Genomic DNA, 11,086 nt, shown 5'->3' with positions numbered 1-11,086 from the left:
CCAACGGCATTTCTTGTAGAAATAGAGAAAGCAATCATGAAATTCATATGGAAAAACAAAAGACCCAGAATAGCAAAAACAATGCTAAGCAGGAAGTGTGAATCAGGCGGTATAGCTATACCAGACTTCAAAGTATACTACAGAGCAAAAGTAACAAAAACAGCATGGTACTTGTTCCAAAACAGGCAGGTGGACCAATGGTACAGAAGAGAGCACACAGAAACCAATCCACAAAATTACAACTATCTTATATTTGATAAAGGGGATAAAAGCATGCAATGGAGGAATGATAGCATCTTCAACAAATGGTGTTGGGAAAACTGGAAATCCATATGCAACAAAATGAAACTGAATCCCTTTCTCTCGCCATGCACAAAATTTAACTCAAAGTGGATCAAGGAACTTGATATCAAATCAGAGACATGGCGTCTGATAGAAGAAAAAGTTGGCTATGATCTACATACTGTGGGGTCGGGCTCCAAATTCCTCAATAGGACACCCATAGCACAACAGTTAATAACAAGAATCAACAAATAGGACTTACTAAAACTAAAAAGTTTTTTTTTTTCTCAGAAAAAGAAACAATAAGAGAGGTAAATAGGGAGCCTACATCCTGGGAACAAATCTTTACTCCTCACACTTCAGACAGAGCCCTAATATCCAGAATATAAAAAGAACTAAAAAAATTAGACAATAAGATAACAAATAACCCAATCAACAAATGGGCCAAGGACCTGAACAGAAATTTCTCAGAGGAGGACATACAGTCAATCAACAAGTATATGAAAAAATGCTCACCATCTCTAGCAGTCAGAGAAATGCAAATCAAAACCACCCTAAGATACCATCTCACTCCAGTAAGATTGGCAGCCATTAGGAAGTCAAACAACAACAAGTGCTGGCAAGGATATGGTTAAAAGGGTACTCTTGTACATTGCTGGTGGGACTGCAAATTGGTGCGGCCAATTTATAAAGCAGTATGGAGATTTCTTGGAAAGCTCGGAATGGAACCACAATTTGATCCAACTATTCCCCTACTCGGTCTATTCCCTAAAGACCTAAAAAGAGCACACTATAGTGACACTGCTACATCCATGTTCATAGCAGGACAATTCACAATAGCAAGACTGTGGAACCAACCTAGATGCCCTTCAGTAGACGAATGAATAAAAAAAATGTGGCATTTATATACAATGGAGTATTACTCTGCATTAAAAAATGACAAAATCATAGAATTTGGAGGGAAATGGATGGCATTAGAGCAGATTATGCTAATTGAAGCTAGCCAATTCCTTAAAAACAAATGCCAAATGTCTTCTTTGATATAAGGAGAGTAACTAAGAACAGAGTAGGGACAAAGAGCATGAGAAGAAGATTAACATTAAACAGGGATGAGAGGTGGGAGGGAAAGAAAGAGAGAAGGGAAATTGCATGTTTATGGAAGGAGACCCTCAGGGGTATACAAAATTACATACAAGAGGAAGTGAGGGGAAAGGGGGAAAAATATAAGGGGGAGAAATGAATTACTGTAGAGGGGGTAGAGAGAGAAGTGGGGAGGGGAGGGGGAGGGTGGATAGTAGAGGATAGGAAAGGCAGCAGAATATAAAAGACACCAGATTGGCAATATGTAAATCAATGGTTGTGCAACTGATGTGATTCTGCAATCTGTATACGAGGTAAAAATGGGAGTTCATATCCCACTTGAATCAAAGTGTGAAATATGATATATCAAGAACTATGTAATGTTTTGAACAATCTACAATAAAAATTAATTTAAAAAAATAAAATAAAAGCCTGCTACCCTCGGGGCTCAGATTTTGGGGATAATCTTCTGGGTCTTGGCACTGCTGATAAAGTGTTGTGTCTATATTTTGTGTCCTGACCCTCACTCCATGCTACTAAACAATCCTACAATACCTGGAAAAAACCCTGAATAGCCAAGACAATCATTAACAGAAAGAACAACACTGCAGGCATCACACTACATAATTTTAAATTATACTGCAAAGCAAAAGTAATTAAAACAGCATGATATTGACATAAAAATAGACACATCACCAATGGAAGATAATAGAGAACTCAGAATTGAACTCCCACACTTGCAGCCAACTGATTTTCTACAATGGCAAAAGAACCAACCATCTCTTCAATAAACAATGTCAGTAAAACTGAACATCCATATGCAAGAGAAAAAAAAAAAAACAACTCAAATGTATTAAAGACTTAAAACTCAAGAGCTACTATGTATTAAAAAGACATTTCCTGTGGATATTAAATAAAGTAAATGTGAAATATTTACATACTAGAATCATTGTTAATGAGAACAGAGATCAGAGATATGATTTCCGATTCAAATATTTTATCCAAATCTAATAGCAGAAGAAAATGCTGGATATTACTCAGCTGAAAGTATTCAGCCCTAAATCTTCATCTTACATAACTGTAACAGACCAAAAGTTCCTTCATCCCTCGAATGGATCCAACATCATCACTCCAACTCCACACAAGCCCCAAACCCTAACAAGTAGATATTAATGAGAACATTTCAATATGTGAATAAACATGTATATAGAATGCATACGCAGAAATAGGTGTAATATAAGACAAAATACTACAGCATAGATTCAGGTTACACTTTCTGCCTTTCAGATTTAAATATATGTGTTTATATATATATATATATATATATATATATATATATATATATATATATATATATATATATATACTCTAAAATATTTTAAAAGAACATTGATCCATGTATTGCTGTGTGACTATCCCATGTAAAAACCCAGGTAAGGAATTTCCTTAAGATTACTACCTAAATCAAAGCCGAGAAAAGCGAGAAGAGAGGAGGACTGGTGGGCAAGGCCAAGGAAGGCTGGGCGGTGCACAAGGCACGTGGTCGAAACATGAACCTAGGAAGCTCTTTTATTTTTTCCGCCTTTAAGTAGACTTGTCCAATGTTCACGTTCCCTTCACACTCTTGCACTGGAGAGGTTCCACAAGGGTTCCTCAGGCATTGCCCGTCCTACTTTCTCTGGACCTCAATAATTTCCTGGAAAAATTCCATACACCAGTTGGTTCATTACAGTTAATTAAGCACGTGTCCGGTATGGAAAAGAGCTGCTTCCTGGGTGAGATCCCTGCGCACTTCAGGGACGCCTCCTCTGCAAGCTCACCCCCAAGGGATTTGCACCTGTGGACCCTCACCACAGACTTCTCCCCTGCAACTCGTCAACGGGGAAACAGTTGTGTCTTCCAGACCCACCCAAGGTAGCCTGAGGCAGGTGCCCAGGCAGAGGAGTGCAGCTGGCTGTGGGTCCATTACACATCTCACATCTTGCAAACCCCAGTGGCCAAGCAACCTTCTAGCTGAAGGAGTACACCTAGGCTGGGACCCGGCTGGGACCCTCGGGCAGACTCGCATCTGCTCTGACATGCAAGCTAGCTGGCGTCTATACTCACCAGCAAACTGGACCCTTGACCCCCTCTCCAGATGTGCACAAGCCCCCTCCATCGAGGATTCCTTACCTTACCCGGGGAACACCTGATGTTTTTGGAGGCACCAGCTGTTTGATTCATGTCCAGAGGAAGTTGGGGGTTCCGGATTCGCTATCTTAAGAACTTCTTGGTGCGTCGAGGCTGGAAGCACATGTGCGCACCTCTGGTGAGGTGCAAGGTGAGTCCTCCCAGTGCAGGTGGTTGCCGCGAGGGCGAGGGCGAGGGGAGTCTTCACGCTGCCTATTTCTTTTAGGCTCCTCGCCTAGGGATGACAAAATCTGCAGCCCCGCGCTGGAGGAGAAGCAGCTGTCTGGATCCCAGAGGGAGTCAGGGCAGGCACCAGAGGCTCTAAGGGCACTCTGCCCAGTACTACCTTCCTGGGAAACAGTCAAGGATTCAAAACCAGAGGCCTGAGCAAACCCAAAGGAGTTCAGAGGAGGGGCGAGGAGGTGTGTTCTGGAGCAGGGTGTGTAGGGCTGAGCTATTCCCAGCGTGAAGAGAGGGGATACCGTGAAAGCCCAGAAAGAGCCGTGCGCCCTCAGGCGCTCACGCCATGCTGCGTGGCAGCGCCTCCTCAGCGAGGGACTCTGGGGCTGCCCTTGCGCTCCCGCATGGACCTTTGCAAACACCTCCACACCCCCAAAGGTTCCAGCTGAGCGTAATCAGAGCGGATCCAGGCACACCCCTCCGCCTTAGGGGTTAATTGAAATGGGCAACTCCGAGGCACGGGCTCCCACTCTGGCTTGCAGCGCCTGCTCAGGGCTTCAGTCACTAAACCTTCTTGGCATGGTCGGGAGGTGGCACGTGAGGCCCTGCCAGAGCCACCGCACCGGGCGAAGGCAAGAAAGTGGAGAGGGCAGAGAAGGAGCAGGGATCCTACCCGGGATCCTTGGCACAGTCCCTACAAGCAATAGCTGAGGGATATAAGCACCCTGTCCGCGGGCGGACGCTGTGCGCCAGGAACCAGGTCTCCTTTGGGGCGGCCCCACCTGCTGGACTTAGCCTTATTATTATTTAGTGGAAGGCAGCAGGGTAAATCTTCTCTTTGTGCAAGAGAAGTCTTTGCTGGTCTCCAAGGCTTACCCTTCCTCCCCCAATGCTGGCCCTGCGGTTGGTGGATTGGTGTTTTGCCTTGTCTTTCTTTTGGCAACTGTGAAGTTATGATCTAATTAGGCAGCATTTGGACAGAGGTGGAAGAAATATTGACCTGTGCGGAAGAAGAAAGAAAAATCAGGAAAGAGCAACCACTTCAGGAAGACTGCATTGCAACATTGCAGAATGAGTCTGAATGGTGATCAGCAGCACATTAAGATACAGCCATATTAATGAGCATACCATTAAATTTTTCTATTTTTTTTTCAGGCAGAGAGAGCTGAGTTTAAATATTCTGGATGGAAAATCAAGGCATGTAATTCAATGTCTACTTGCCAGACCTGATTCCTCAATTTTATCATGTAAAAAGTGCAGGAAGAAGTTGGGATTCTGGATGAGGACCCCAGACTCACTTACCTGTGCTTCAGGCACATTGACTTGGTGACATAAGCACCCCATGAAATGCCTCTTTAAGAATAAGAGGAGATTAATTTTAATTCTTAAGTTATTTGCTGCTGTTCATCATTTCTTGATGTTCCCATTTCCAAGTTGGAATAATTTCCAGTTTGTGAGACACATTTTCGCATTTGCTTGCTTCTGCCTACTGAAGTCAAAAGCAGCTCCACATTTCCGCTGGGGGGGGGGGTGCAGATGTTGGTTAGAAGCATGGCTTGGCTCCTGCTAATATGTATCTTTGTGCAAATTATTTCTCTCAATGATTCTTAACATATCTGAGGCAGGTGTTATTGCTGTGTTTTCCAAGTAAGAAAACCAAGGCTCAGAAATATGGATGTATGGAGGGCCGCTGGCATAGTAACAGATCCTCATAAATGGCAGATATTGTTATTGCCCACCGTCTTGAATCTACCCACTTCATGTTCATCCAGACACTATCACTTGACTCCACTCTCTCTCTGGCGTGTCTGCTCATGTGCAAGGACCTGTGTGGTCACATGTGCATTTCCCACTCCTCTTCTAGACCAGGCTCTGATGTGGTGGAGGAAACCAGTCCTGGAGAATGATTCAAGAAAGCAGTTGTCAGTGGTCCAGAGATACTTCCTATGACCTCCAAGCTGGATGGCTCACCTTGTATTTAAAACATATTTTATTAATCAAGCTTGAAAAATTACACAGAAAAAGATAGGAAAGCCATTGATGCCTAATTGATTTTCTGTCACTTGCATAAGGTATGTTTGTCTTTGACATAGTCGATTGTGCTTTAGAAAGACAAGTTTTTTTCTCCATGCTGTGAACAGTTTTATTCCAAAAGATTCCAAGACTTTGGGTTTCACTATTTTTCTTTAATTTTTGAATCCCATCTGCTTTTTTATTGTGTTGTATTGGGTCTGTCTGGACAGATGCATATATTCGTTAGCCCTCACCATCCTCAGAGAGGTGCTTCCTGCCACTTGGAAACCTACGTCACAAGCAGTAACTTCTGATTTTATCACCCAGTTTTGCTTGCTCTAGAATTTCATCTAAATTAAATCATAAAATTTGAACTCCTTCACTGAACAGCATTGATGAGTTCCAACATGTTTTTGCATATTTCACTATTTCTTTCCATAGATGCACCATTATTCATCTATTCTCTTACTAATGAGTATATTTGTGCTGATCCTAGTTTTTGACTCTTAGGCATCAAAATGAACATTTGTATGCAAGTTTAGCTTGTGAACATGTGCTTATATTTCTCATTATTATCTAGGAGTTGAAACTGGGGATGCTGAGGTAGATGTAGGTGTAGAATTTTAAGGAAATTATCATTTTCCAAAATGTCTTTACCATTTTAAACTACTAATTAATGTTTAGCAAATTATCTGAAAACAAGAAGTTCCAGACAAAACACCTTTCCTTTCTGAGTCACTCAGGATCTGGGATCCAGGCACAGCTTCACTCTGTCTTCTGCTTCAGGCTCTCCCCTTCGGTGGCAATGAAGTGGGAAACTGGGATTGTGTTTCCATCAGAGGGCTGTGCCGGGAAGTATGGCTGTGGGGAGGATTCAGTTCCTCCAAGACTTTGCTGGGGCCTCAGTTCTGTGATTCTCCCTACTTTCCATTTCTACATAGGTAGGCTTCATCAGGCAAGTACTCAAGAGGAGACAGAGACAGTGCAGGCAAGATGGAGGTCACAGTCTGACAGCCACATCGTGGTGTGACAGCCTTCCCTGCACTGCATTCCTTAAATTAGGAGCAAGTCATTAGGTTCATCCACACCCACAGGGTGTGAGCAGCAGGACGAAGGATTACTGAGAGCCCTGGGAGAAGCAGTCTGTCAGTTTGCCCTCCAGCCCCCACAGATCTGTGTCTTTTCCCACCGGAAGTCAGTTCACTCCCTTTCAAGTTCTGCCAAAGCCACCCCACTCATCAGCAGCTCAGAGTCAGATTCTATACCTGGATCAGATCCAGGTGTGAATGAGGTTTCCTGGGTGGTGCCCCTGGAGCACAGCTGCTCTCCATCATTAGAATGTGAACGTAAGGACATAAGGTGGCCAGCTGAGGTGTGGCTCAGAGGTGGAGTGCTGGCCTAGCACAGGTAAACCCTGGTTTCCATCCCTAGTAGTGAAAGGGGTGGGGTAAGGTGGCTTCCCCACCCATTCATCTAGCACAGCAGTGGGACAGGAATGGGCACTAGTTGCAGGGGTGCCTGTTCAGGGTGAGGAAGGTGGGAATTCTGAACCAGCAAGCACAGGGGGAGAGTCCTGGCCTGAGTGTGCTCCTCAGGTTCTTCACAGCAGAGTTACTACTGTCTTTCTGATTTTCAGGCTGACTTCTGTGGGCAATGGGAAGCTTACGTGCAGCCCAGGCATCAAGAGAGGGGAGTGATATGCACCTTCAGAGGGCAGGTATGAGTCTTTGTTGTTCCTCTCCGTGGGACGCTCTGTCTTCTCACCCATTTATTCAGTAATTTAATAATATGGCCATGGACTTGTGGATCTTTATGTTTCACATTGTGATATATAATAATGTGATTGTTTTGTTTTGGGCTGAAAATAATTCTGGCATTGGTCATTGGTGACCTTTAGTAGCTCCTGGGCACCTTCATTCTAATTCCATCAGCATGTGTATGCACATGTGTGTGGTGGGTCCTAACTTACTCTGTGGCAATATGAAGCGTTTCAGACTTATTTTTACATTTTCTGCCACTAGAATTCACCACTTCTCCAAGGACCCAGAAAGCTGAGAAAGAGCAAGATATAATCCCCAAGGGCACACCTGTACCTCCTCCAGCCACACCTACAGTTCTACCCATTGTCCCATTCAAATTAGAAATTCATGAGGTGGATTAATCTATTGCATAGGTGGCAGCTCTCGACATCTGCTCATTTCACCCCTGACCATCCCCACGTTGTCTAACACATGAGCTTGATGGGGGACACCTCTGATCCCAATCTTAACACACTGTAGCACCCTGTTATGGTGTGGCAGCAATGAGGATGTGGTGGTGAGGTGTGGAGGGGAGAAGCATTCTAGAACATCATAATTGCATCTCAGTATTTCAGAGAGTTTGTGTCCCTTGGATGTAATCTTCACAAGTGTCACAATTTTATTTCCCCCCCTTAGGAGGGATAGGAAGGACAGTGTAGTTAGAGTGTGAAATATGGCAGGTTTTCCTATGGAGAGCAGATCTTTGGAGGAAGCTCAGTCAGGTCGCAGTGATTACTCTTCCTCACCCTCTGCAGAGGCCATGGTGGTATCTTTCTTGTTCCTTGCTATGAGAACTTGGCGTGGTCTCCACAGGTGAAATCCACAGTGTGGGGGCCCTAAGAATGTGACCCAGGAGGCCCCACTCTCGCACCCCTCCACTCAATCTCAGGCAGGTCACCCCATTGCCTCTGAAGTGATTCCAAGGCTTTGTCTCCCAATAAGCAGAGCACAGCTGTGACTTCTTGAATTCTCATGTTATGATATCAGCAGCAAGAGAAACCCAGGTGCCACCTTCCTCACTTCCAGGGAAGCTCAGCTGGAACCATGACTTTTGAGTAGCCCTGTTTTAAGCACAGTTCCCCCAGACCACACTATCACCAAGATTTTGTCATTTCATGAAAAACATCTCCCTTCTGGTGGGGTTGTTGGGAGCCATTCTAGAAGTAGCCCACTCTAACCAGAGTACATATTTTAGTAATTAATGAGGGTTAGAGCATTCAGAGTAGTGTGGCCAGCTACAATGATAAATTATACTTTTTTATAGTAAAATTTGGAACTTCTACATGTGGTAATATTAGTTAGAGGCCCATAATTCAACCCCCCACACAATAGGTTGCACCATATCAGATTTGAAGGGTCCAAATTGAGGGAGATGAGCAGAAAAGTCCTCCTGCTTTCCCTTCCCCTCCACACAGCTCTTTCTTGGAACACTGGTGAGCTATGTAATCGCTCCTGCATCCAGTAGGTCCTGTCTTTCAAATCAACTAAGTATCTTTTCAATGACTCTTAAATTAGAGCACACACACAACACCCCAGGATGAGCATGACAGAGGAATCCTGAGCTCTGGAAAATACCCTACCTCTACCTGCCAGCTCCCTTTTCTACCAAGAATGAGGATAGCAGGATTTAAAGCAGGTTGAACATTGGTTTTACAAAGTAAAATGCAGCCACACATGATTGGCTTCATTTGACTCTATTTTCTTGCTTCATAAGTGTATACTTTGCATTTCTCAAAATTTCATCAGGAATGTAGGCAAGCACAAGTGCTAATTGTGAGCATCAGAAAAAAGAATGAATATCTGGGAATAGTGCTTGCTCCAGCAAATAAGCATTGTGGTCACTGTTACACCACCAGTGCTGGGAGCTTTTGGATCCAATTTGGCGGGGGGGGGGCAATTCCATGTTTCTGATAGCAAGTTTAAGATCTGCTGACTTCGTAGTCCACCTTCCACAATGGGCTGAGCAGTAGCAAAACACTAAAAGGTGAGGTTATGTGCCGCACATTATATTCTTTCTGGTCTCATTCAGAAGAGTGTGACAGTTGGACTCTAACCATGTTCTTTGCAAAATTACATCTAGCCTTTGCAGCAGAGGAAGAGAGAGGCACAAACAATTACCATGGACATTTTTTTTTGGCTTACTAAAATAATGTCTATTTCACTTAGCCCTGAATCCGAGCGAACAGTGAACCAAATTTGTTGCCATCATTCTTGCTCCTCATTCTAGAAGAGTACAAAGAAATGCACCCAGGGTAGAGGAGGTTGTCTTAGGACAAGCACCTACCACTCCCATGATTAATGTACCACTGGAATGCGTTCACATTTATTGAGCACCAGCTAAGCATTCAATGGGTGCTTCATGGAGATCCTTTTCCTGCAGAACATTAATTTCCAATATGTATCTGTCACACTGGCATCTAGGAAAATTCTAGAATACTCATAAATCCAATAAGGTCATGAGAAAATTACTAGCAACTGGCTGGACACATAATCTGAAGGCTTTGTGTTCTCGGGACCTGTGACTGTTGCATGTGTATGGCTTTGATGCTTTGTCACTCTCTGCCATTTTAAAGCCCAATTGATTACATTGCTCCAGGCTAACTGTGAAGTAGTTCACATTGCCCTTGGCAATCCTGCAAGTCACAAGCTGCCCTAAGCACCCTCTTCTCCAGAATCGATTCTTCCCACCCCGCTCCCCATGCCGTCTCACCCCCACCAGGCCCTGGTGCTTCTCGCCTCCCTCGGCATTTTCCTGCACTGCAGCTCTGCTCTCTGGACCTGACTATCCTGCACCTGTCTCCTTGCCTCAGGTCTGTTTATTCTTCCCAATTTATTACCCCACTATTTAACTTTTAGGTAATTTTCTCAAAGCCTCCCATGAAGAAAAAAGTGCTGTTAGAACTTAGTGATAGATGGTGACCAGAATAAGTGCAGCCCTCCAACCCAGGGAAGGGACCTCGAGGTGCAATGTTCCCACTGTCTTTCTGAGCTCCCCTTCCTGTGCCAGGAGCTGATCAGCCTGCAGCCTCTCTTGGCTTCCTTCCTTTGGGGTCACTGAGGGAGCCAGAGCACCAGCTGTACAGTGGGACCTCGCCTGCTGCAGCCCGCTGGTGCCCCTGCCCCTGCCACCCACAGATGTGGCAGGAGTGCTGCCTGGGCTGTTCCTGGGGGTGCTGGCCTTGCTAGCCGCTGACCGTCCGCAGAGCTTCCTCATGCACTACAGGACCGGTGTGCTCACGTCTCACGTGGGAGGCACAAGGCGGCTCACGTCTCATGTGGGAGCCCACAAGGCGTGCTCACATCTCACAGGGTGATGTGGCAGGGCGCGCTCACGACTCACATGGGAGCCCACTAAGCATGCTTATGTCTCAAGGGGGAGGCCGCATGGCGCGCTCACATCTCACAGGGGAGGAGACACCGCCCGCTCACGTCTCAAAAGAGAGAAGAAAGCAATCTGCTGTCCTCTCCGTCACTGCCCGGCAGGAGCAGTGCACTTTAGGTGAAGACAGAGACACTGCCATGACCTGAATTTTGACAGAACGCACTCCAGAGGATTAGTACAG

Source organism: Callospermophilus lateralis, unplaced genomic scaffold (assembly GCF_048772815.1).
Source record: "Callospermophilus lateralis isolate mCalLat2 unplaced genomic scaffold, mCalLat2.hap1 Scaffold_488, whole genome shotgun sequence".
Lineage (NCBI taxonomy): Eukaryota > Metazoa > Chordata > Mammalia > Rodentia > Sciuridae > Callospermophilus > Callospermophilus lateralis.
Note: the sequence above shows the minus strand (reverse complement) of the source record.